Raw genomic sequence first — 25,836 nt, 5'->3', positions numbered from 1 at the left:
GTGTGTGATAAAGGTAGTTAGTCCCCGACTTTCCGGAGCCAGTTCTAGCTGGTGGTATGTCGAAGCACGTTCCTCCAGCTATTTCATGAAGTAATTCCTCTGTATGCGGAAGAGGAAAAGCATCTGCAATTACTGCCTTGTTCACTTCACGTAGGTCCACACACAACCTAATTGAACCGTCCTTCTTCCTCACGACGACGATCGGTGAAATCCACTCCGATGCGTCGACAGGTTCAAATATATCTTCGGCCAGCAGGCGTTGTATCTCTACCGATACCTGTTGCTGTAGCGTGAGCGGCAGGCGTCTGAGTTTCGCAACGACTGGTTTCACAGATGAACGGCATTTAACATGGTGAACAAAGCCTTTCACATGCCCTAACTGTTCCGTGAACAAGTGCGCAAACTGGCGCGTAAATTCTGAAGGCAGTGAATCAGGGCACGTCACCTGGCAGCAATTCAAGGTTCAGCCGTTGATAGTGATTCCTAGGCTCCGAACGGCATCTAGGCCCAGCAGCGAAGTGCCCTTGGTTGTGACATGAAAAAGCACACTGGCTCTGTTTCCCTTGTAAGATATGTCAGCAAGAAAGCAACCGCTTATCTTGATTTGTTCTCCGGAGTAGTTACACAAATTGGCAGTCGGCGGTCGCAATGAGTACGTGTCGGCTAGATATTTGCGGTAGTGCTCTTCACTCAGCAAAGAAACCGTAGCGCCTGTGTCGACAATCAACGACAATCTTATCTTCCCGATGTAAATGTTGCCTCGAATATCTTTCGCCGACGCATTACGGTCACCGATTTGAACAACTGTGACGGCGTTGGCCTTCTCGGGCTTTCGAACGGCATATTTCATTTTTTTCGATCTGCACATGCTTGAAAAGTAGCCAATTTTTCCACAAGAGTGGCAACGCTTGTTCCTCGCCGGACATGCAGTCGAGTTAGCCATATGCGATGACGAGCCGCACCTGTAGCAACTTTCTTGCTCAGAGTCTGACCTTTTTCGCATATCTTGAATCTTGTTCACAGTGCTATGCGCGAATTCCCCGAGCTCTTGTGTTTGCTCAATTTGCTTCCCGATGTCAACACCACGCTGCAATGTAAGCGAACACCCTTCATAAAGCATGCGTTCACGGGTTGTTCGTGACGAAGTGCCTTCCAGTAATCGGTCTCGAATCATGGTATCGGTAGCACTGCCAAAATTGCAAGTAGACGCAAGGTCCCGAAGACTGTTTGTAAATATTTGAAATGTCTCACCAGGCAGTTGTCTTTGGCGAAACCGGCGCCGCTCCACCAAATCACTCGTAGCGCTCGCAAAATGCGTATCCGGAGCAGCAAGCGCGTCCTTGAACTGGTCCACCTTTTATTCGGCCTTGGCGTCCGCAGCCACCTTGTTCTCGGCCTTGGCGTCCGCAGTCGCGTCTGCTCCTTGTGCAAGAATGCTGTAGAACATTCACTGGCCTTCAACCCCGAGCGAGTTTAGCAGAATTGCCTTGCAACGCTTCGGCTTCAGTTCATCACCGCCAATGGCCTCCAGGAAATTCAGGAATACGCGTTTCCACTGCTGCCAAGGCACAGCCGGGTCACCGGGTGCAGGCAAGAAAGGGGGCGGTGCTAGGAAACACCCAAGTGACATGGCTAGATACTGATCCTCGTCTCCAATATGTGGTGTCTGATTCAGACCAGACGCATGACACGGGACCACGCAAGCGCAGTATGCAAAAACCCTCCTTTATTCGTCTCAGTGAAGCCACTTATATAGGGAATCATATTGAATGACGATGACGATATGTACACTGAAAGAAACGAAACCGAAACAAGAAATAAGGATACAGCACTGTCCAAGCAGTTTCTGATTTTCTGTCCTTAACAAACGTACTTCATTTTCTAAAATATCCACACGAGACACTAAACTGCCCATTTCTTGATCAAATCTATCTAGGTGCGCACTCAGCACGCAACACCGACACAAAACGTCGTTGCCTTCACTTCACCTACAGAGTCAAAACGCGTTTCCTTGAGATAAACTTGTGTCTAACACTGAGCACACTTTACCTTTTTTTGATTTCACATCTTAAGCATGTATCGACTGAACTTTATCTATTACGAATTCTCAGAATACACAAACTGCCAAAAGAAGACACAAGAAACTAGCAAACACGCGTTAAAATCGTTTCTGCGAATGCCAGTAGCATAGAAAAAAAAGTATCTAAACTAAATAGTTAAAGAATGAACGCCGAGAAAACCTAGCGATGGAACACGCGTCCGCACCACACGGCTGTCAACTGTCAACCCACCGTAAGACACCCACTTGTAAAAATGGGTACAAGCATCCGTCGGCCTGGCGCTCGGCTTTTCTAGGGTATTCGCTTGGGAGAACCTCCGTAAACCCCGCTGCGCTCCTGGTGGGCCAAACCAAGTTTCGAACAACCTCGCAACCTGTAAAGGGGCTTCATGTTCGTCTTGGCTCTCCCTCTGTGCCCCGGCATGAGCAGCAGCAGCAGCAACAGCAATAAGAAAAAAAAAAAGGGGCCACATAATGGGCTTTTGCCGCGCGAGAGGAAATTATTGTTGTCCGATGGCGGAACAGATCACTGCCACATCGTCGCAACTATTTGGGCCGTTACCCGTTTTCCCAAGCCATTCACCTTAGAAGAGCCGAGCACCAGGCCGGGGGAAAGCTTGTACCCATTGAAAAACCGGTGGGTAACCGGCGGCACCAGGGATCGAGCACGGTACCTCCCGAATGCGAGGCGGATGCTCTACCACATGGGCCACCGCTTCGGTACACTTACTTTACAAGTGGCGCCATCTGGTGCGTTATATGCCCACCGCAGTTTTGTATGAATTTCGATAATGTTGCCAAATGGCGAAACACGAAAAAGCGTGCTTGAACGACCTTTTTCTTTATATGCCACTCGTGAACAACAACCCGCTATGACCTCAAATATTTGCGTTGTCTTCGGCGGAACCTTTCTCTTTCTTGAGTACTGCTGCCGATCGCCGAGAACACTATCGCCTTCGTAAGCGTCAGACGCAAGCTTTGAGAACACAAGAGGAGCAACAGCAATAACGCCTTCAAAAAACGTCTTTCTGATCAAGTTAGTGCATATTGTACATTATAAAGTTATAGCGCAAAAAAACCCCATACACACAGAGTAACGATTCACGCCTTCAAAAACAAGAAGCGAGAGCATTGCACCGCACAGAGCAACGCGAAGAAGAACGCCTTCGGAAGAAATGAGCGAATATGTCGACGGTCAGCGAGTATGAGAAATCCTTCGGTAAGTGCGGGTGAGAACCCTCGACAGGCAGCTCAGTGAGTGTGCACGTAAGCACTGGGCAGGCACCAGACGCTCCCCTCATCATCTACGACGTCTCTAATTAACGTCGACGCGAAAAATTCATAGTGGCTGCCAATGTTTATGCGCGAACTAATTGGGACACAATAGCTAACAACCCATTTTAGTCACTACCAGATGTGCATCTTGCATTGACTATATATTTGCACGACACGTCGACGTGTCAAATTATGTGTGCGCGAAATATTTGTTACAGCAATTACCACATGCCGTTACTCGCTACCCTGCTCGCGACCGCACAGAGTACACGCGTAATTAAAGCAGTGTTTCTAGAGTGCAATACCCTAGGCGTAGAACGGATTAGACCACTAGATTAGTTTCGTCAATCTATTTAATGCGGACGCCTTGATATTTCATTCGTTGGGTTTTTACTCCATACACATTCAGGATCAATTGCCGGCTTCGAGTTTCTAGTGAAGCTATCTTCAACTTTAATACAAATTATGTTGCGAATTGAGATATTTTTTCTGACAGTCAAAAACGAAGTCTTCAAGTTGTGTAATTTTTTTCTCATGTTTTAATAAAGTCGTGTATATTTTTATTCATTTCAGGCACGCCGTGGCTCATTTGGGCAAATGTAATTTTACCTCTTCCTCCCCTGAAAGGTCGATCTGTGTCTCAATGTAATAATAATGTACGAATACTGAACGAATACAGGTACCTATGTTTTCCTAAACTTTTTGCACAATGCAAATTTATTGTGGGCACCACAGCTGCATAACGTGACTGCGGTATTCCTGCAATCGTTTCTCGGCTAAACCAAAACGACAAATTGTCTGAGCGAATCATCACGGTACTGTCGACGTACATGTTGTAATATTATGCCTTTATGTAATGCCCACGGACGTTTAGGGCTTCAATAAATGAAATGAAATGACAATAATGTCCAGAGAGCTTACTTATGATCAAAGCATTTTGTTCCCATTGTGCTCGCCAGTTTGTAAAAGTTGTGCTCGCGCTTTTAGGAACCTCATCATGTGCCAGAGTAATAGGAGCCTGATACACCGATGGCGGCAGGCTCGCTGTACAGTCGGCTAGCGCAGTCTGCGTTCCTAGCGCAGTCTTCCCTGGCTGCAGGCGTACCATGCCTTGATTGAACAAGATAAATGAATACATCACCTCGAATTTTATCCTGTGACCGCAAATGAAAATTCATGGCCGTAAGAAAAAAATCGATTTTATTTCCAAGGGTATCTGTAATTTTTATTACAAGGCGCGGTTCGAGAAATTACGGCAAATAGAGCTGGCTGTACATTGACTAATGTATTGCCAAATGTTTGTTTCTAGTCAGGATAATATAGTGACACGTTGTTGTGACAATCGCGTAGGTCAGAAATGAACACAAACATGGTCTTCTGGAACACATCGTCAGTATTCGCGAACCAGCTTCTTTTAGGACCGAAATAACAGCCATTTTTTCTAATTCCTGACGCGTCAATAACTATTGTATAATAATGTTCTTATTGTTTTATGATGCGTACTAACCGTCAGTTAGCATTGTGTAATGATGTTCTTACTGTTAAATGAGTACTAACAGTCAATCAGCATTGTATAATCATGTCATTCATGCTCCTGTTATTACCTCTATTTATGTAATCCTCCCCTCACACAATACTCCAACGCGTGAGGCAACCTGAATGAATAAATAAATAAATAAATAAATAAATAAATAAATAAATAAATAAATAAATAAATAAATAAATAAATAAATAAATAAATAAATAAATAAATAAATAAATAAAGGTGTTGCACTGGAGTCAACTCTCAATTTGCCGGACTTCTTCCCGCAAGATAACTGAGCGACTCGGCGACGATGATAACAGCAAACATCCGCTCTGGTCGTCGAACAGGGCATGCACGTTTAATCCATCAGCGCGAAATTCCAAAGCCGCCAAGAAGCATTTCCATAAAACCGCGAATAGCGGCTAGGATAACCTGCAGCATTGTAAAAATACAAACGCGGAGCTGTAGTTCTTCCGGATATATCTCGAACCGTCTGCCACAGCAAAAACAAAATGACAAAGCCGCGTCTCATGACGACGAGCATGAACAAATAAAAAGTACAGAATTGTTCCGTGCTCTAAAATCAGGGTGATAAGGCCGCATGCGGGCGGCTGTCGAAGAAGACGAATAAAAAATTGAATGGTTCGTGGCATTACTCTCCCCTTGAAAAAACGTCACCCCGATGTTCCAAAATAAAGAAAGCAAGGTAAACACAAACTTTATAAAGTTTGAAAACCAGAAATTCTTTATTACGCATAATACAGCTTCGGATGTACAATACGTAATATTTCTGGGCGCACGCGTACCGGTGGTGATGATATACCTTCGGGAATGAATTTTTAGTCTAGTTGTCTGAAACGACGAAGGAATTTGTACGGCCGAAAGTTCCGACGTAACAGCGTTTCTCTTAATCCGCGACGGCGAAACGGCGTCCATACCCAGACTTGGTCTCCGGGGTTGTACTTTGCGTCGCGTCGTCGCAAGTTGTATTGTCGGGCGTCGGTGCGTTGCTTCTTTTTAATGCGAAGCCGTGCAAGTCGTCGAGATTCCTGTGCACGTTGAAGGTAGGCGGCGACGTCCAAGTTCTCCACGTCATTTACGTGCACCACCATTGCGTCGAGCGTGATCGCGGGATCCCTGCCATACAAAATCGTGTATGACAGAATGGAGCCCCATGTCTTAGGCTCGACATCAACGTGCATGACAGTCATGTTCGCAATCGTTTTGTTTAGGCACTCCGTAAGTCTGTCTGGGGATGGCAGGCCATGATACGCAGCGGTTTGTATGGCTTTACGTCAAAATTTTGTCAGCTCTGACGCAAATGTTGTTCCCCAGTCCGTGATAAGCAGTTATGGGGCGTCGAGTCTAAGAAGAATTTGTTCGACGAAAAACTTGACGACGCTGCGGGATCGTTAGGCAGACCTTTTGTTTCAGCGGAGTGGGTCAAGTAGTTGGTGGCCACTACGATCCACTTTTTTCGCTTCGAAGAAGTTGGAAACGGTCCGAGGAGGTTCAACTCGATTTGTTCGAAGGGCAGAGTTGGGGGTGGTATCGGGTTCAGTAGCCCAGCAGGCCTCGTCAGGGTGTCTTCCGTCGGTGTCACTCGAGGCATGTTTTCACATAATATGCAATGTCGGCACTTATCAGATACCAGTAATATTTTTCTTGCATCCGGAGCGACGTGTGCGCAAACATGAGATGACCTGCTTTTGACTCATCGTGCCGTGCCTTTAGCATCTCCTGTATGAGGTTTCTGAGTACAAGAAGCTGCGTGGTTCTATTGGCTGCAGAGTTCTTCACGACGAGATCATTTTTCAAGGCGAGTAACAATAATTGAGGCCTAAACACAGCAGGAGGATAAGCAATCTTTCCTGCGAGGCCATCGGCAAGGTGTTTCTGCTCAGGCTCAAAGCTTTGCTGCTGTGCAACAGCTGGCGCTTACCGGCCCTTATGCGGGGGCTCGTGACAAGCAATCTGCATTGGAATGCTTGCAGTCAGACTGTATACGACTGTGATGTCGAATTCTTGAAAATGCGGGCTCCATCTTGCAGGGCGGCCGGATGGATCTTCTAAGTAGGCGAGCCAGCACAGGCCACGGTGATATCTCCAATCCTGATTGGTCGCCAATACAAATACGTGGCGAAATTTTGATGCGACCCAAACCGTGGCAACGGATGATTCCCTTTCCGTCGTCGAATAGTCGACTTTATCTTTCGACAGGGAACGGCTACGGTACGCAATCACACTGTCCGCCCCAATTCTGTAAAAGAATAGGGGCGTCCTGTCCGTTCTTCTCCTCTGTGCACGTCTTTTGCGCTGTTTTTCTATCATGTCACCATACCAACTCGCCCAGATGTCTCTTCTTTTAAAGAATAACGCCTAGGCCCAAACTGCTTGTGTCAGTGTTAATTTCGGCCTCAGCGTTTTCATCAAAGTCGCCTAGGAATGGGGGAATATAGGCGGCATTTAAGTTCAGCGAAGGCTCGTTCTGCGTAGGCTGGGTTCGGCGACGGCAGCGGTAAGTTAATGCTAGATATCTGCGAGCAGTTTAACTATAGTTATTGTTAATAGACAAAGGAAACGTGAAGGCCAGATCACGTGTGAATTCCGGCGTAGGCAAACGACCATTGACAGCTGCTTGATGTCACTTGTTTCTGGAACTCTCTTGCTTTTTCCATGATCCAGCGAAGGTTGGCAACTTGGTCTCTAGTTCCTCTGCCCTTGCGAAACCCAGCTTGCACGTCCGGAAGCTCCCGATCCCCATACTGCTGCAGCCTACTTTGGAGGATTTTCAACATCGCCTTGCTAGCATGCGAAATAAGCGCGATCGTGCAGTAGTTGGAACAATCTTTGGCACTGCCTTTCTTTGGAATCGGGATGTAAACTGACCTCCTCCAATCCTGTGGCCACTGCAGGGTTGTCCAAATCTTCTGACATAATGTATGCAGAATGTTAACAGCGTCACGGTTGAGGTTTTGAAGCAACTCAGCTGGAATGCTATCAATTTCGCTAGCATTGTTCTTAGCAAGGCTGGCTAAGGCCCATTCAACTTCACTCTTCAGAATGCCCGGCTCGAGATCAGTGATCGCAACCGTCTTATGTTGCGTTTACACATTCGGGTCCTTCTTGTACAGTTCTTCTGTGTATTCCTGCCACCTCTTCTTTATCTCTGCGGCTTCAGTGAGGTCCTTGCCTCGTTTGTCCTTTATCACGCCCATCTTAGCACAGAAGCTTCCTTTGATATCTTTGATTGTCTTATACAGAGCTCTTGTGTTCCTTAATTGGCTGTTGTCCTCAACTGCTTGGCACTGTATGTTCAGGAAGGCATTCTTATCTCTCCTTGCTATTTTCTGAAAATCCGCATTGAGAACCTTGTATCTTTCTCTTTCCCCCATAACTTTTGCCATCCTCCTTTCCTCAGCTATTTGCAAAGCCTCTTCAGATAACCAGTTTGCTTTCTTGCATTTTGCTTTGGAACTACCTTAGTAGCAACTTCTTGTATTATATCACGAACATCAGTCCACATCTCTTCGGGCTCTTTGTCTTTTAGATCTAATTCTTGAAATCGATTCCTCACTTCCACAGCATATTGTAATAGAATTTGATCCAGATTATACCTGAAAGGCCTTCTAGTTTTCTGCGTTTTCCTCAATCGAAGCTTAATCTTGGCAACAAGAAGCTGATGATCGGTGCCACAATCGGCCCCAGGTCTTGTTTTTACTGCTTGTATAGCGCTTCTCTATCTCGGCCGGCAAATAATACAATCGATCTGATTCCTGTAGAGACGGTCCGGTGAAGTCCATGTGTACAGGCGCCTCTTGTACTGTTGAAAATGAGTATTCGCTATGGTCAGGTTGTTTTCTTGACAAAACTCTACTAGCCTCTGCCCAACTTCATTTGGCTCACCAAGACCGAACTTGCCTGTAATTCCGGATATTTCTTCACTCCCTACCTTAGCATTCCAGTCTCCTATGAGAAAAACGACGTCTGATGATGGGGTGCGGTCGAAAAGGCATTGTAGGTCCGCATAAAATCTCTCAACGTCAGCTTCTTCAGCAGCAGTGGTCGGTGCATAGACTTGGATAACTGTTATGTTGAAAGGGTGACCTTGGATCCGAAGTGAAATCCTTCGGTCGTTTTTGGGGTTGTACCCTAGCACTGCTTTGCCCATTCTTCTGTTTACTATGAGAGCGACCCCATTCCTTCTCTTGGAATCGTGCCCACAATAAAAGACATAATGGTCGCCGGAGTTAAATTCTCCCATTCCGGTCCACTTGAGCTCGCTGATACCCAAGATATCAATGTTCAATCTGTCCATTTCTCGCTTGACGATATCCAGTTTACCTTGCGTCATAGATCTTACATTCCATGTTGCTATGTGATACATCTCCTTGCAACATCGGACTTTCCGGTCGCTTCCCGACACATCCACAACTGAGCGTCCTTTTGGCTTTAGCCCAGCCGCTTCATTCGTCATGGAGCTACTAGGAATCGCCCTTTGTTCATCCCCAGTAACATGTGGGACGCCTTCCAACCTGGGGGGCTCATCTTCCGGCGCCATATCATTAATGGTATTGTGACTGGCCATAGGGTTTTCTTGGCAGGAAATACTGGAGTGGGTTGCCATTACCTTCTCCAGTGAATCACGTTTTGTCAGAACTGTCAGCCGTGTCCTGTCTATCTTGGGTGGCCCTACACAGCAGAGCTCACGTCTTCATCGAGTTTCGCAAGCCCCTCCGCCACGACAAGGCAGTGATCCATGAAGGGGAATTAAAATGTAACACCTATAAAATGCATAGAGTTGCCCCCACAATTTTAGAGCACTCTTCGCACTACAACTACCATTGAGTTTATGTGCGCCGCAAATGTGACCTAAAATCACCTTGCTACAGAAGACGCCGTATTGGAAGGTGCACGAAATTTCGACCTCTCTAAAGGTCGCTCATTCTAGGATCGAGCGTTTTATCTTGACGCAAGATTCATCAATCATGGCTTTTATCTTGACGCGAGATTCTCGGGTCACTCAATCACCGATATCATTTCCATATTCAATATCATTCCGTTTTTACCAAACGCCTCACTAGCTGCCCCGCTCACACATTCCCATTTTTGGAGCCGTCATCGCATCCTTTCTTCGGCATGGTTCTCTTACCCACTGCTGGCACAGGCCCGTCGCTTGGAAAGTTGCCTGTAAACCTTTTTACCAGCGGTATACAAAACGGACCGCAATATCCCTAAAAGTGCTTAGCAGCGGCACTAGTTATAACATATGCCTGCAACACCCCTGAATTGAAAATGGGGACGTATTGACGTACTGCAAGATATGCAGCTTTTGTTTTAAAGGGGCTTTTCGAAAAAATCTATAAGATTGAAATATGCTTGTTAATCGATCCGTATTCCGAAAAGTTGATTTCAATTTGTGACTAGTGTAAAAATACCACATATACCGTTAATTCCTCAATCACTTTACTTTTTGTGCTTGCACGCTTCACCGTGATCGCGTGGATTATGCAGTGAAGTATTCTCAAAACGCGTCGGGGCCTTTTGTAAAGAAGGCCTTTGCGACGGTGTGCCCAGTAAAGCGCTTTACGAAACCCGATAATAACGTCGTTCTCACTATGCTTTCTTTTAAATATCATAAAAAATCGCGCAAGTGCACATCAGGTAAGAAAACTGGTACAAACGGTTTCTGTGAATTTATTCAGACCCCTTAAATAAAGAATGCTTTTTTATATACGATTTTTTCTGGATCTTTAAAGGCTGATATATATGGACGTTTACTACATTTTGCCACGATATGACAGCTCCCAATAGTTTCATGCAGGGCCTTATTGAAAAAACATTGTATGTCCAAAGCTGTGTAATGTAACTGTAATATACTTTTACTGCTGGTGTATGCCTATGCACAATATCAGTCATGTGCAAATGTTAGACAGAAATGACACAAAAAATTTATTTTTATATTTTTGCACCAGTTTGTAGAATATTCTAATGCAGTCTTCCCCACAAATATACTCTATTTGTATATCAAAATGTCGCTACTCTACACCCCAATTTCTGAAACACAAACATTTTACAGTATTGTTGACAAATACAGCTGTTCATATGACAACAGCAGTTGTCACCATGACAGTAATTTGGCATACTTATGCAACCACAGCATTTGCTGTCACCATTTTTTCTGCAGATAAACAAAAACGACCAGGTACTTTTCTCCCAGTCATATAATTTAGGCCCGTTCTGGGTGTTGGATGTGCACAGGCTTTGAGTGGTATTGCCACCACATACAGATATGCAAGAACCGTAGCCCTGGAGAGGACATAATGCAAGCATGTGACCAGAACCAGCACGACATTGAACGAAATCATTTGCACATACTGTTCTCGCGGCATACAATTGAGGAAATTATGGTCCACATTGGCAAGAAATATTATCATACAAGCAAAACAACATATACGTGAGAAAAGTACAAAATGACAGTTGTAGATGCCTTACACACACACCAGACATGCTGATATTTGTTCTGCAGGTCACACTACATAGTGAGCAGCAGAAAATAAAAAACAATTTGTAAGGGTTACAGGTGTTGGTCTCAAAGGGTGGAATTAATAATTTCGAAGCACTTGTAAGAGTATAATGCAGAAAAGCTTAGTTGGCATAGAACTGGACACAACAAAACATGCACATGATTTGAATGACGGTGGATGAGGAGTGCTGCAAAAGGCTATAAACATTCTAATACAAGTTTAACCAAAATGCTGCTGAAAATTGCACCTGCAAATAAGGACAGTTTTCTGCGGCCCTATATATATTCCTCAATTGTCGCAACTGTAAATGCATTGAAAGTAGTGTCAATAATACCGGTGTGATCATTGAAAGTTGATGGCATAATTACTCGTTACACTTTGAGCAGGTAGCTCGCATTTTATTTTTATGCCACATGGCTCGTCCGAGCATTGCTGCTATGTATGTCATACAACGAGAACATTTATACAAAACCTAGGGCTGTGAACACCTACTACAATATGGTAGCCCGGGTTTCTGCTTTTGCATACATTCATCAAGTTTCCCAGAGTTTACTATTGCACTCTGATCAGTTCAGTTCAGTCGTTCAGTCATGTCCGACTCTTCGTCACCCTACGGACCATATCACGTCACGCTTTCCGGTCTCTCACTATCTTCCTAACATCACATAACTTCATCTGCAGCTCCTCGTGCAAGTATCTGATAAAAATGGCAATCCTCGAGTGATGGAAAACAAATTGCATGTTTAACAATTTACTGCACAGACTCTAACAAAATATATTTTGCAGGTAATAAAATAACTTCACAGTTTAAAACATATCTGTAATCTGTTAAGTACCCTACTTTACCACACTGAACCAACTCTTTGTGTAACCGATGTTAAGGGTACGCTTGGTTTCATTTATTGGGCTTAATATCCCACAGTGACTCAAGCTACGAGAGATGCAGTAGTGGAGAGGTAGGGAAATTTCGACCACCTCGGAACTTTTAACATTCACTGACATTAAACAGCAGACGGGCATCTATGTTTTTGCCTCCATCAAAACGTGGCCACCGTGGCCAGGATTCAATGCTTCAACTTCGGGTGCAGTAGTCGAGCACCCTAACCACTGCAACTCCACTGCAGGTAGACATTAAGCTTAGTGCTCAGATATAATCTCCTATTTACATGTCTCGAATGGGATGATGGAACCAAAATGAAGTTTAAAAGGAGATGTTTATGCTCCATCTGTTATTTTTTATATGTACTGCAACGTTAAATAGCTCAAAAACAAATATTTCAATGCACACTCTTGCGTAGGCTTCAGGATGTCAATACAAGACTGACGTGGTGCATAATGAAATAAACACATTTGCATATTTATCCGGTCTTGAGAGGTCACCCAGTGAAAACATTAACCTCGGGGACTAGCACAGGCATAATTTATTTCACGTAACTGTACTTCTAGCAGGAGAAATTATGCTGCACCATGCCTTTGCGCAGCATAAATCTATAGCCCCGGTGAGGATAAGTATGTACAGACACTTCATTTTGCACTTCCGTGTGCTTGCCTATGCCTCACGCATACTCTTGGGACACGTTGTGGAGTTAGCACCTTGTCATGATGCTGGTCTACACATGGTCCAGTGACATGTGCTGCTGATCATAGAGGGAATGGAAGCAGCGTTTAAGCTGCCCTATTGTCCTACAAAAAAAAACGAAAAAAATATGGTGAGTGGGCTATGCACTGCCACTATAAAGTTGGTGACGCGCGTAACGCAAGTTGCTCCAGTCAAAGTGAATGCATATGCAGAATAATAAAAATTTTCTCTCAGTCACGATGCGTTTCAAATAAAGCCACATCTGCTCTGAGTAACCTGTGGTTTATGAAACTGACAGCTTCATAATATTCTGTACATGGAATCTATGCTTTGAGCTTTTCTCCTGCCAAGCTATCACACAAACTGTAAACGTGTCCGGTGCAATGTATTGCAAAAATACCCTTGCGTCATTATTTAATGGAAATATTTTGATACTTTCATTAAGGAAACAGATATTATGCTCAAAAGACAAAATAATGCTAAGATTTTTGGACAAATTTAATTGCCAAGTAAATATTGATATGTGTAAATCAATAAATATAACTTGACTGACACCCAACCATAATTTGCTTGTTTGCTGAAAAGGTCCCCCCCCCCCCCCTATAGGCTTGGCCAAAGTTATTTGACTGCAACGTTATTTAACTAGTAAACAAATGTGACATCATAGTCAATTGTTTTCAGCATACATTGTTCGTTCAACAACGCTTGCAACGATGCCAAGCTACCAAGCAAACTGTACCAAGTAGGGACACGCACAACCGGTCAGTGTCCGGGATACCATGCAATCCAATATTTAGAATGTGCTGTGCACCAACCTTTCAATCACTGCTCTGGTGGTGCCGTGAGCTGCGTTGTATCGCTTCTTGCATACATGTCTGCATTCTTGAGCCAAAGTCTGCAAGGATAGCCACTGCAGCGGGATGCCGGTGTAAGTGCCCGATTTGAAGAGCCGAGCGAGGCTGCTGTGTGAGCACTCGCGCGTCGTATGTGCCATCGGACCATTTTGCGACCACATCGAGGATCTGGCACTTGCTGTCCACCACAAGCTGCACGAAGATGGAGTGGTAGGAATGCCTATTTATATGTACGCTCCCTCATACAGCTCATGGGCCTGGATCTTCACATGAGTTGCATCGATGGCGCCCACGATGCCGGGGACACCTCCAGCAGCCCAGAAGTCCATCATGCAGCTCGGCAGCTCATCTTGTGATGGCCAGCTGTAAAACAGGAAGCCTATATCACTTCCGGTGCGCATATTGATCGCTAACGATTGCAGACAATTATGTGGCGGCACAAAACCGAGAATAAACTCCACGCTGATGCTATAGCGCAGCAAGACTTATGGTCCCTTACTCCGCCGGTGACGTGCGGATGGGACTCTGAAGAGGATGCAGTGCAGAGCACATGCCCTAAGTGTCCAAGGCCAGCTGCCGAGGTGGATCTTCGCCACATTTTATGGACATGCCTAGGAATGCAGCCGTCAAGAATAAGACGACTAAAAGAAGAATGACAAAGTATGGAAGCTTGCAACCCAACATAGGAGGATTAAATGGGGAGAGTTATCCAACTAATCAATACGCGCAAAGTGGCCGACATAAGGTAGTACGGCGTGTGGAAAAGTGAGCATGCTTTAAAAAACGTGGCAGCCGCTGGTGGCAGCGGTGAAGAGGAAATTCGGCATAGCTAAATATCAGATGTATTCGATAAGGAACAAGGCGGGCAATGTCATCAGGAATATGGACAAGATAGTCAAAATTGCCGATGAGTTTATACTGATCTGTACAGTAGCCGATGAAGTCAGGAGAATCACAAGATTAGAAATAGTGAAAAGCAGTCAGACGTTCAGCCAGTAACGAAGGATGAGTTTAAGAAAGGTTTAGAAACTATGAAAAGAGAGGATCTGGAAACTAGATTTGTTTAACGACGGGTGGGGGGGAGGGGGGGTACAAGGCCGCGGTGGCCTATTTTCTAATGTTTTGACGCGCACGCCGTAGAAAGAGAAAGAGCGGCTTCCAGACGGCGGCGCGGAAGATTGCGCAATCCCGGCCAACATGCTCTACCTCCTCGCCACCATAGACATGGGCGAAAAGGCACGCTGACTCATCACGCTTACATTCCACCGGGCGGACCTGGCCCTCCTCATTCCGTGTCCTTGAGGATGCCAAGCGTGCAGCCCTTGGCTTCGCGAAATTTCCGGGCTTCTCTAACGGACAGGAAGGGGGGAACAGAGCCTCGGCAGCGCTATGCTGTTTCTGGTCCTCCGCTTCTGGAGAATTCGGGGGCAGTTAAAGCCCCTCAATAGGGGCAGTTTTTTGAGCGCGCGCCGCGCGGCGATCACTGGTTCCGGCTCGGCGAAGCTATGATAGCGGCAGCCGCAAGTCCCGGCTTGGAACAAGTCGTAAGCAGAGCTATGACCTCGTGTTGCTGTTAGCGTGCCAGCTCGTGAAGCTGAGCTTTTTTTCAGCCTCTCTTGTAGTACAGTCGCTTCTCTGTTTTTTGTAAATAAGTTCTTTCTACTTCGGGTTTTTGTTAAGAAAGTTAACTTTCGTCTTGCTACTGCAAGTTCGTTCTTCTTCGTTGCAATCTGCGTGTGAACTACACGTCGCCCGTCAAATTGACAAACTCATTGGAGAGGTGCAGAAGAACTTAAGAATAGCACAAAGAACGCGACCTTTACTGAGGGGAAATATCGTACTGTGAAAACTGTCCAGATTGAACACTGATATTTTGGGTATCAGCAAGCTCAAGTGGACCGGAATGGGAGAATTTAACTCCGGCGACCATTATGTCTTTTATTGTGGGCACGAATCCAAGAGAAGGAATGGGGTCGCTCTCATAGTAAACAGAAGAATGGGCAAAGCAGTGCTAGGGTACAACCCAAAAACGACCGAATGATTTCACTTCGGATCCAAGGTCACCCTTTCAACATAACAGTTATCCAAGTCTATGCACCGACCACTGCTGCTGAAGAAGCTGACGTTGAGAGATTTTATGCGGACCTACAATGCCTTTTAGACCGCACCCCATCATCAGACGTCGTTTTTCTCATAGGAGACTGGAATGCTAAGGTCGGGAGTGAAGAAATATCCGGAATTACAGGCAAGTTTGGTCTTGGTGAGCCAAATGAAGCTGCGCAGAGGCTAGTAGAGTTCTGTCAAGAAAACAACCTGACCATAGCGAATACTCATTTTCAACAGCACAAGAGGCGCATGTACACATGGATTTCACCGGACGGTCTGTACAGGAATCAGATCGATTATATTATTTGCCGGCAGAGATGGAGAAGCGCTATACAAGCAGTAAAAACAAGGCCTGGGGCCGATTGTGGCACCGATCATCAGCTTCTTGTTGCCAAAATTAAGCTTCGATTGAGGAAAACGCAGAAAACTAGAAGGCCTTTCAGGTATGATCTGGATCAGATTCCATTAGAATATGCTGTGGAAGTGAGGAATCGATTTCAAGAATTAGATCTAGAAGACAAAGAGCCCAAAGAGATGTGGACTGATGTTCGTGATATAATACAAGAAGTTGCTACTAAGATAGTTCCAAAGCAAAAGAAATGCAAAAAAGCAAACTGGTTATCTGAAGAGGCTTTGCAAATAGCTGAGGAAAGGAGGATGGCAAAAGGTATGGGGGAAAGAGAAAGATACAAGGTTCTCAATGCGGATTGTCAGAAAATAGCAAGGAGAGATAAGAATGCCTTCCTGAACATACAGTGTCAAGCAGTTGAGGACAACAGCCAATTAAGGAACACAAGAGCTCTGTATAAGACAATCAAAGATATCAAAGGAAGCTTCTGTGCTAAGCTGGGCGTGATAAAGGACAAACGAGGCAAGGACCTCACTGAAGCCTCAGAGATAAAGAAGAGGTGGCAGGAATACACAGAAGAACTGTACAAGAAGGACCCGGATGTGCAAACCCAACATAGGACGGTTGTGATTACTGATCTCGAGCCGGGCATCCTGAAGAGTGAAGTTGCTAAGAACCTTGCTAAGAACAAAGCTAGCGGAATTGATGGTATTCCAGCTGAGTTGCTTCAAAACCTCAACCACGACGCTGTTAACACACTGCATACATTATGTCAAAAGATTTGGACAACCCTGCAGTGGCCACAGGATTGGAGGAGGTCAGTTTACATCCCCATTCCAAAGAAAGGCAGTGCCAAAGATTGTTCCAACTACCGCACGATCGCGCTTATTTCGCATGCTAGCAAGGTGATGTTAAAAATCCTGCAAGGTAGGCTGCAGCAGTATGTGGATCGGGAGCTTCCGGACGTGCAAGCTGGGTTTCGCAAGGGCAGAGGAACTAGAGACCAAATTGCCAACCTTCGCTGGATCATGGAAAAAGCAAGAGAGTTCCAGAAACCCATTTACTTCTGCTTTATTGATTATGCGAAAGCGTTTGACTGCGTAGATCACAGCAGATTGTGGCAAGCTCTCCAAGAGATGGGAGTTCCAATTCACCTCATCTGTCTCCTCAGGAACCTTTATGAAGGGCAAGAGGCCACAGTCAGAACTGGGCATGGTCTTACTGATTGGTTACCGATTGAGAAAGGGGTGAGGCAAGGCTGCATACTGTCGCCCTGCATATTTAACCTATATGTGCATCATGAGAAAGGCCGGTCTGGACGAGTCTTCAGCTGGAGTGAAGATTGCTGGAAAACGTATCAACAACCTTAGATATGCGGATGATACCACTTTAATGGCAGAAAGTGAAGTGGAACTCAAGAGACTTCTGATGCGCGTACAAGAAGAGAGTGAGAAGTTTGGGCTTAAACTGAACATTAAAAAGACGAAGATCATGGCGTCTTGCCCTATCAAGTCCTAGAGCATCGATGGACAAGAAGTGGAAGCTGTGACAGATTTTCTGTTCTTGGGCGCCAAGATTACCTCGGAAGGAGACTGCAGCCATGAAATTAGGAGACGCCTGCTTCTGGGAAAGAGAGCAATGGTTAGCCTTGACCGCCTAGTAAAGAGCAGAGACATTAGTCTGCCAACCAAGATCCGTATAACCCGTGCTATGGTCTTTCCAGTTGTGATGTATGGATGCGAGAGTTGGACTGTGAAAAAGGCTGACCGCCGAAGAATTGACGCGTTTGAATTGTGGTGCTGGCGAAGACTCTTAAGAGTTCCTTGAACTGCCAGAAGATCAAATCAGTCGATATTGTCGACCATAAACCCTGACTGCTCATTGGAGGGTCAAATTCTAAAGTTAAAGCTCAGCTACTTTGGTCATCTGATGAGAAGAGAGGAGTCGCTGGAGAAAGATTTGATGTTGGGAAAGGTTGAGGGTCGCCGGAGAAGGGGTAGGCAGCGAACGCGATGGTTAGATGGCATTCTCGAGGCATTGCAGATGAAGCTATGTGATGTTAAGAAGATAGTGAGAGACCGGAAAGCGTGGCGTGACATGGTCCATAGGGTCACGAAGAGTCGGACACGACTGAACGCCTGAACTGAAAACTGTCCACCTTGCATACAACGACAGTAACTGAATGAAGGAAAAAAGCTAATATCCCAATTCAATAGAAAGGGGATGCCAAGGACCTAAAAAATTACGAACCTTCAGCTTACCATCAAGTAGACAATTGAAGGTGAAATGAGGGGCTCGTTAATATAGAATTTAAAGCAGCCAACAGTCCACGAGTCCAAGGCAAACGTTGGGGATATTTGTTTTGTTGGTACTGACAAGAATTAGTCTTACGATGATTTTTAGGAATAAGAAATATTAAATGCAAAGCGGAAAAAAAAACGAACTGATAGTGGCGCATTCCTCTAAGCTTCCCGCAGCCTTGAAGCTTGTGTTTGAATGAAAGCTCTTCTGCAATGGCGCATAATGTGCATCGTCGCAAGCTCGTACGTTAGCGGCCATGTGATAGCCACTGCGCTGGCCAACGCATCAGTCCCGTTCCACTGCGACTGAAGCTTGTAAGCATGAAAGGGCTCACTTCTTTCAGCAAAAACGGCAAATTGTGAATTTTTAATCGCACGTTGAAGGTACAGCAAATATACACGTTACTATAAATACGTAATTGCAAAAGCGCTCTGGCTGGTAACTGTAAGAGTCCAACGTTGGGCGCTAGTAAGCGACGCTTGCTTCCATAACCTTCGACAGCAGCGCCGTATTGGCAGGAACGGCAGCAGGCCGCCACCTCCATTTCGCGCGGTGGACAGTTTGGAAACTGAAGCTTAGCACTTGGACATATCTGACTGACGAAACCATTTATTTGATGTGAGCTATATTTTGCGTGGTTAATAATTAGCGACATTGACTAGAATGACACACTAAGCACCTTGCCTGCGCTCTTATAGAAACCCGCGCCATCGTGAAAGAAAAAACAGTGCCTGGCTGCTCACGTGCTCCTGCCAGGTATTCAGCGTGTCCGCTCAGCATTGATTGTGCTCTCAGGGACCAGGTCAAGGCCTTACTGCTGTGCTAAAGGACATCGCGTGGATTGCTCGGAGTCCGATCAGCACCGGGAGAAAACACCATGACCATGGAAGCGAGTATGTCACAAGCCTTGTTTACGTTTCGCACATTCCACTCGCCGCGGTGTTCAAGGTCATACGGCCGCCCATCCAGGATCGCGGGCCCAATGTAGTTCGTCGCAGAAGCACTTTCGTACTACTTCATAGGTGCCAATTTTTGTGCATGTACCAAGTTCGTCCAAAGCGATCCAGAGTCCTTAACTACAGCGCCTGCTATTGCTAGTAGGCTTTTTTTTTCTTGTAAAATCAAGTGTAAAATCAGGTGTCCCACAAGGGACAGTTCTCGGGCCTTTGCTCTTTTTAATTTACATAAATGACATAGCAAGTAACATCAACTCATCAATTCGCCTTTTTGCAGACGGCTGCGTAGTCTATAAAACAATATCTAACGCGGAAGATGCACATACGCTCCAGTCCGATCTAAACAGGCTAACTGAATGGTGCCGTACTTGGCAAATGGAAATTAATGAAGAAAAAACTAAACATATAAGATTTTCTTCTGTTCCAGGGCCGTTACTTAGCGTGTACACAATCAACGGTAAAGCTGTTGAATCTGTTTCTTCTATAAAATATCTGGGTGTTCATTTGCATTTTAATCTCTCTTGGAATACTCATATAGACTTCGTCACCGGCAAAGCTTTCAGAAAACTTGGCATGCTAAAGCGCCGTTTACACCTCGAAAATTCTACCACGAGACATCAAGCTTACACTACACTAATAAGGCCCACCTTAGAATATGCCTCCGTTATATGGCATCCTCACCAAGACTTCCTTTCGAATCTTGTTGAATCCGTTCAGAATAAAGCAGCAAGATTCATTACATCATCCTACTCAAGATTTCAGAGCGTATCATCAATTAAAGAAGTTTTAAACCTACCATCGCTCGCTTTCAGAAGGAAGTTTGCGAGATTATCATTTCTTCACACATTATACTATAGCAATTCGAAATTTGCTCGCTCCCATCTTCTTCCTGCTCCTCACGTCTCATCCCGGCTTGACCATGCGAACAAAATCCTCCCACTGTTCGCACGAACAAAAAAATACCAATATTCACCACTCTCTTTAGCAATAGGTGAATGGAATGAGTTGGCGTCAAATATCGCTGTTTTGACTGATTTATCAGAGTTTCAAGCAGCATTGCTAGCTTCTTCAGACGCATCGTAGTCAATTTGCGCGGTTTTGTCGTTCCCTGTGTAGAGCTTCCTTCTCTTGATTCTTTCGGTGTAATCTGTGTTTCATTTGTTGTCTTTTTCTGGTTTTAGTTTCAGCTTTGTAGTGTCTGTCATGCGCGATGTGCAAGTTTTTCCCTCTTGTTGAAATCGCCGCACATTTTTATCTTTTTACAGTTCTCTTATTATGTTGAAATATTGCTTGCCCGACTATTTTTTTTTTCTAGTTTTGTATAAAGATTATTATGACTAGTTTACTTCCCTCACATACCACCATGACATCATCTGTTAATCTGTTTTTGTTCTACACTGATTTGCTTCCACATCCCCCCCCCCCCCTATGTAATGCCCTATTGGGCCTTTAGGGTATTTCAAATAAAAAAAAAAACAACCTTGTCGTTGCTGCTAATTCCACACCAATGTATAGAGCAGATATGAGGCTAAAAGTACAAGCTTTCGCTCTTATGTGTAATAATATATGTTCAAACGCTCGGTACGCGCAACGTGGCCCTCATAAAAACTGTACTTCAGTCAACTATAATTAAAAAGTGACGGTTAAAATGCCCTTTTGCTGCTATGGTATCTAGTTAAACGATATCCAGATGATTTTGTTCCCCTATTAGATGCTATTTTTTCTCATTATTCGAACTGTTGCGGCGAAATGCATCACCAAAGTGACAGTCGACAGGATGCCAATCATCAGTCCTTTATTTCCGCCTGGTCACCCACCTCGTCTTCTAGTCATATCTATTGCCTCGCAGCAGGGTCGAACTTGATACCGCAGGGCCAAGGTTTTCGTGCGAGCTTGCGGTCGTGATATAACGCCCAACCTCGCCGTCTAATTTCGCTCAAGATATACGCTTAGACGACCGCGGATTGGCGCAGCTTGTCGTTGGCGGCACACAAGATTGACGGGGCTTTTGGCAGCCTCTCTCCTCGCGTTAAAGAGCAGTTGGAGGAAAATTGTAATCATTCAGACATTTTACTTCACGTAGGGATTCGTACAAACAAAAAGCAAATGCTACGCACTGATATTTTCGAACAGCTAAAAAAAAAAACCCTGCGGACCGCGTTTCTACGAGTTTCCTGGCCGATTTTGTAAAAGCAAACGAAAACAAAATTGGAGTGTATTCATCTGGAGAAGAAAATATAAGATACAGGAGTCTGCTAATTTTTAATATATACTGCATCCATTTAATGTTAATCTGTGCAGTGTTAATAACCGCGTTATTTGTACCAGTCACGCATCACTGTATTTGGGTGCGGGTTTCATTGTTGTATGCGAAAGGAATTTGCATAATTACTTGACTCATAGAAAAACTGTGGACGTCCTGTGCGCAGTGCTATATTCTATTCTTTCAAACGTGAATTGCATCGCATTTACGCGTGTTTTTTGAAAGCTTGTGAACTATTTGTGCACCTGTGTGTAAATAGGCGACGCGGAAGCTAATAAGATTTGATTGTGTGCGCGTGCTACTCGTTCTATATTTCGGACAACTGGGGCTCCAGTTTTCGTTATTTACGGAATGTCACCTTTTGCGTGTATCTGCAGCATGGGAATAATGGATCGTACTTATCTGTGCAGACAGTACGGTTCCAGACAGACATGAATTTGTAATATGGGTACATGTGTAAGAGTTTTGCGATGGTTTGGTGCTGACGTGAAACATTTCTCCCGATTGTGTCTTTTACTTACGGTCACCTTATCTAGTGCGTACTTGGCAAGCGTCTGATTGGAAATACTTTGAGAGTTCTGACGTTACATTAAAATAGCGTCATGCGTAACCAAATTATTGCATCCTAACTTTTTTGCCAACGCGCGCTCGTTTTGCTATGCTGAATTTAAAAAAAAAAATCAGCTGTCCTCGGCGAAATAACAAAAGCGAGCAAACTCTGCAGCAAAATCAAATGTCGGGCGGTGCCCAGCGTACTTACCCACATTACTTCCAGAACCTAATAAATGTTCAAAAAGAGGAACATTTCAGAGGCATGATATGTAATGCAAGTCAGGCAATTCCAACCACAAAAATTTCAAAGCAATCTTCTGAGCCTTTGTTGATCGGGCAAGAATTTGTGATGCCAGCCTTCTGAAAAAAAAAAAAAAGATAACTGTATGCAAAGTTCATAATTTAACGCGCAAGTTGAACAGGTCCATAACATATACTGGAAGCCCTGACACATTCTCGTTGTCTCAGACCAAGGGCTAATAGTGGTATTCACATAATAGGCGCGTGAGTATTGGGAAAAGCAGGGTGAATCGCGTTCATGACAATGCAAATGACAAATCCTTGTACCAGACAACTGGTTGTGGCACAGGAATTAAGTTTGCATTTAAACCTAAAAGAGGATATTTCCACATCAGTTATGTGGCATGCGAAGTTCTCCACTACAGCGTGTGCTATACTGCGTTGGGAATAGAGCTTAGAGGGGATTGAATTAAAACAAAACATTAGCGCTACTTCAATGTCGGTACAAAATAGTGCATTCTCGCTAGTTCAACGACGTTTTGCGACCTTGTCGATGGTACTAAAGACGGCGCCCTCTATTTCCGAGCACATCTAACCGGTAGTCGCTTGATCAGGCGCGCGAAGCAGTTGCACTTCAGGAAAGCAAACAGGACTTTTCCTTGTTTCCTCCGAACATATTGTGAAAAGGTAGGTATCGTTTTAAACCGTTTTAAATCGTTTAAAAAAAAAATACGGAAGACAATCATGGTAAGTTCCGCGGCGTAGACGGGCTTGGTGACATTTGTCTGAGGAACGTACTTCGCACTAATGCGGATTGGCCCATTCCACTCATAACTGCGGCATTAAATCCGCATTGAAACGAAGTGAACTGAGTCAGTTCACTTCGTTTTCGGAGGCTGTGACCGCAACAATGATTGCCACAAGCCCGCACAAACGACCTGTTAAACGCACGGTTGAGAGGCATACTGGCTCTTTTTTTACCTCAAGAAAAACTGGGAAAGAAAGAAAATACGCACCCACGGGTGATATAAATATTTGTGTTTTATTAGCTACCGATGACAACTGCCCATCTGTTATCACGCTTTCCACACTGCTGTGACTCATGAGTTCCCATTGTTGCCACGTTAGGAATGACCGGCAATCATAGTCGCGAATAATCTGCAATTTATTCATATATTGATATTTCCGAGTAATTAGCCTCAGAAAACTTTCACATATTTCCCGGTACACACTGTCATTAGAAAAAGAGGTGTCACTTTTAGTTTCGGCTGAAATCTAAGCCTATATTTTCTTCCCCATTTGATTCACGCTGTGTCGTACGTACTAAGTGCGATTACTTAGATATGTCGGATGTAGGCTACTAGGCGAGGCCAGAGGACGGGGTGCAGAAAAAGAAAGTTGTCAGAGTGCTCCTTCGAGCACACGTCCGGTCGAAAAGAATTAGTGGTCTAATGCTTGCTACGCCTACATGATTTCATTGCATTCATCCATGCGTGTTCTGCCTGCATAAACAGAATATTGAATATGAGCAGACTTTTGCACCTCTTCTGTCGTCTGACGTTTCCTTATGGGATCGCGCTCTCTGTCCTCTTTCGTAGTTGTAATTCTCGCAAGTCGCTTTCGAAGGCGAACGCGTACTTGGTGATCGCCAGCAACACTCGTGGAAGGTTGCACTAATGACGATGCCTATATATGCGGACACTTATCAGCACATGTGGGTGTTGATAAGATGCATATCCGAAAGAAAAAAAAAATGGTCCTTCAAGCACGAGCACCGCCTGTTCCTGGCAGATAGTGGCCGCGTGAGCACGCATGTGACGCTCGTCGGGAAGTAGCACTGGAAGTAGTACGGGAAGCTCAGAGTAAAATATATGAGGAACGCCTCAGGAAATTGGACAGTAACAGATGGGCAGCTAAGGTATTTAAATACCTGTACCTAAAAAGCGTTGACTCACAATGGAGGAAAAGAACTAGGAAACTAACTAGTAAGTATGCTAGTCACAAGGACGGAGAAATAAAGAGCACTAAGCAACAGGTGAAAAACACAGAAGGTAAAAATTGGATAAATTCGATGGAAAAAAGACAGAGTGTGCAATTATACCGAAAGTGGAAAATGCAGATCAGGAAGGAAGATTTCTTTGATAACTCAAGAGGCAGTGCCCTACTTTTACAAGCTAGATCAGGGTGCCTTAAAACACGCAGCTACAAAAAGAAGTTTAACAATGGAGATGACGCATGTGCTGTATGTGGAAACTCCAGTGAAAGAATTGACCATATTATACTGGAATGCAGTGGTATCCATCCGGAAGTTGATGCAGGCGCAATCACTGTTCCTGAAGCTCTGGGGTTTAGAGATAACAGTGGCCGGGTGAATAAACCGGCGGTGGAAACTAGCAAAAAACGGCTGGAAGATTGGTGGCTTAAAAGCAGAGAAGTGACAATGTTAGTAATGTAGGATCAAAATTTAATAAATAGAATGATGGTTTAGTTAACCATTCTAAATCAATAATTAAGATATATGGAGAAAAATGAGCATGATAGCTACTGCTACCACCCCGTTTCAAAGGGGACTCTCCTATATTCCATCCATCCATCCACTACCGGTTTACAACAATAGGAGGGGGCATCTTGGTGGTCGCCTACTTTAATTGTCCTGTATTGAAAGCTATTTGGCTCTCCCTGCCCCTTTTAGTCGCAGCTTAGATGGCCATTCAGCTCTCCCTTGCTTTTCTTTCTCGGCTTGCAATTTTCTGAGTCGATGTGGGGAAGGTGACGAGCCAATATCAGGAACACGTCATGCATTTTCATGTTTCATTTCATTTATTTCCCATAACCTACAAGGAAACAGGCGTCAAAAAAGCTGCATAGGGCAGCTCGAGGTACCCACCACCCCTGGTTACATATGGCACCATTGGCAATCGGATGTACATTAAGTAGGCATAATCTAACCAGCAATAGAAGCCATTTGCAGAAAGTATTCGTAAAACGTTTTCTACTTCATGCAGAAACAAAAGAAGAACAGTGAAAAGTTCACTGAAATACACAAAACGTATCATACAATAGAAGGAAGTAACAGTCACCTACAAAATGGTATAGAATGGAATCAATGAAACAGAAGTTTAGAAACGTCTCTATGCACTACATGCAGACAGAAGGTATTTACCAGAAAATTATTTTTATATGTTTCAACGGCAACCGGGGTATGTGAACACCTTATTTGAGAACTTTGTTTCATGCGTTTATTTTATGC

General features: G+C 44.6%; 1 pseudogene; it reads right to left on the bottom strand.

Annotated features, from left to right (window-relative positions):
* Window positions 1–463: 463 nt before the first annotated feature.
* LOC146180104 (uncharacterized) lies at window positions 464–1,722 on the bottom strand (annotated as a pseudogene).
* Between the last annotated feature and the right edge of the window lie 24,114 nt (window positions 1,723–25,836).

The sequence above is a fragment of the Amblyomma maculatum genome, chromosome 9, assembly GCF_055883805.1.
Source record: "Amblyomma maculatum isolate TAMU_Amacu chromosome 9, ASM5588380v1, whole genome shotgun sequence".
Taxonomy (NCBI): Eukaryota; Metazoa; Arthropoda; class Arachnida; order Ixodida; family Ixodidae; genus Amblyomma; species Amblyomma maculatum.
The sequence above is the reverse complement of the archived record's forward strand: the minus strand, read 5'-3'. Positions and strand labels throughout refer to the sequence as shown.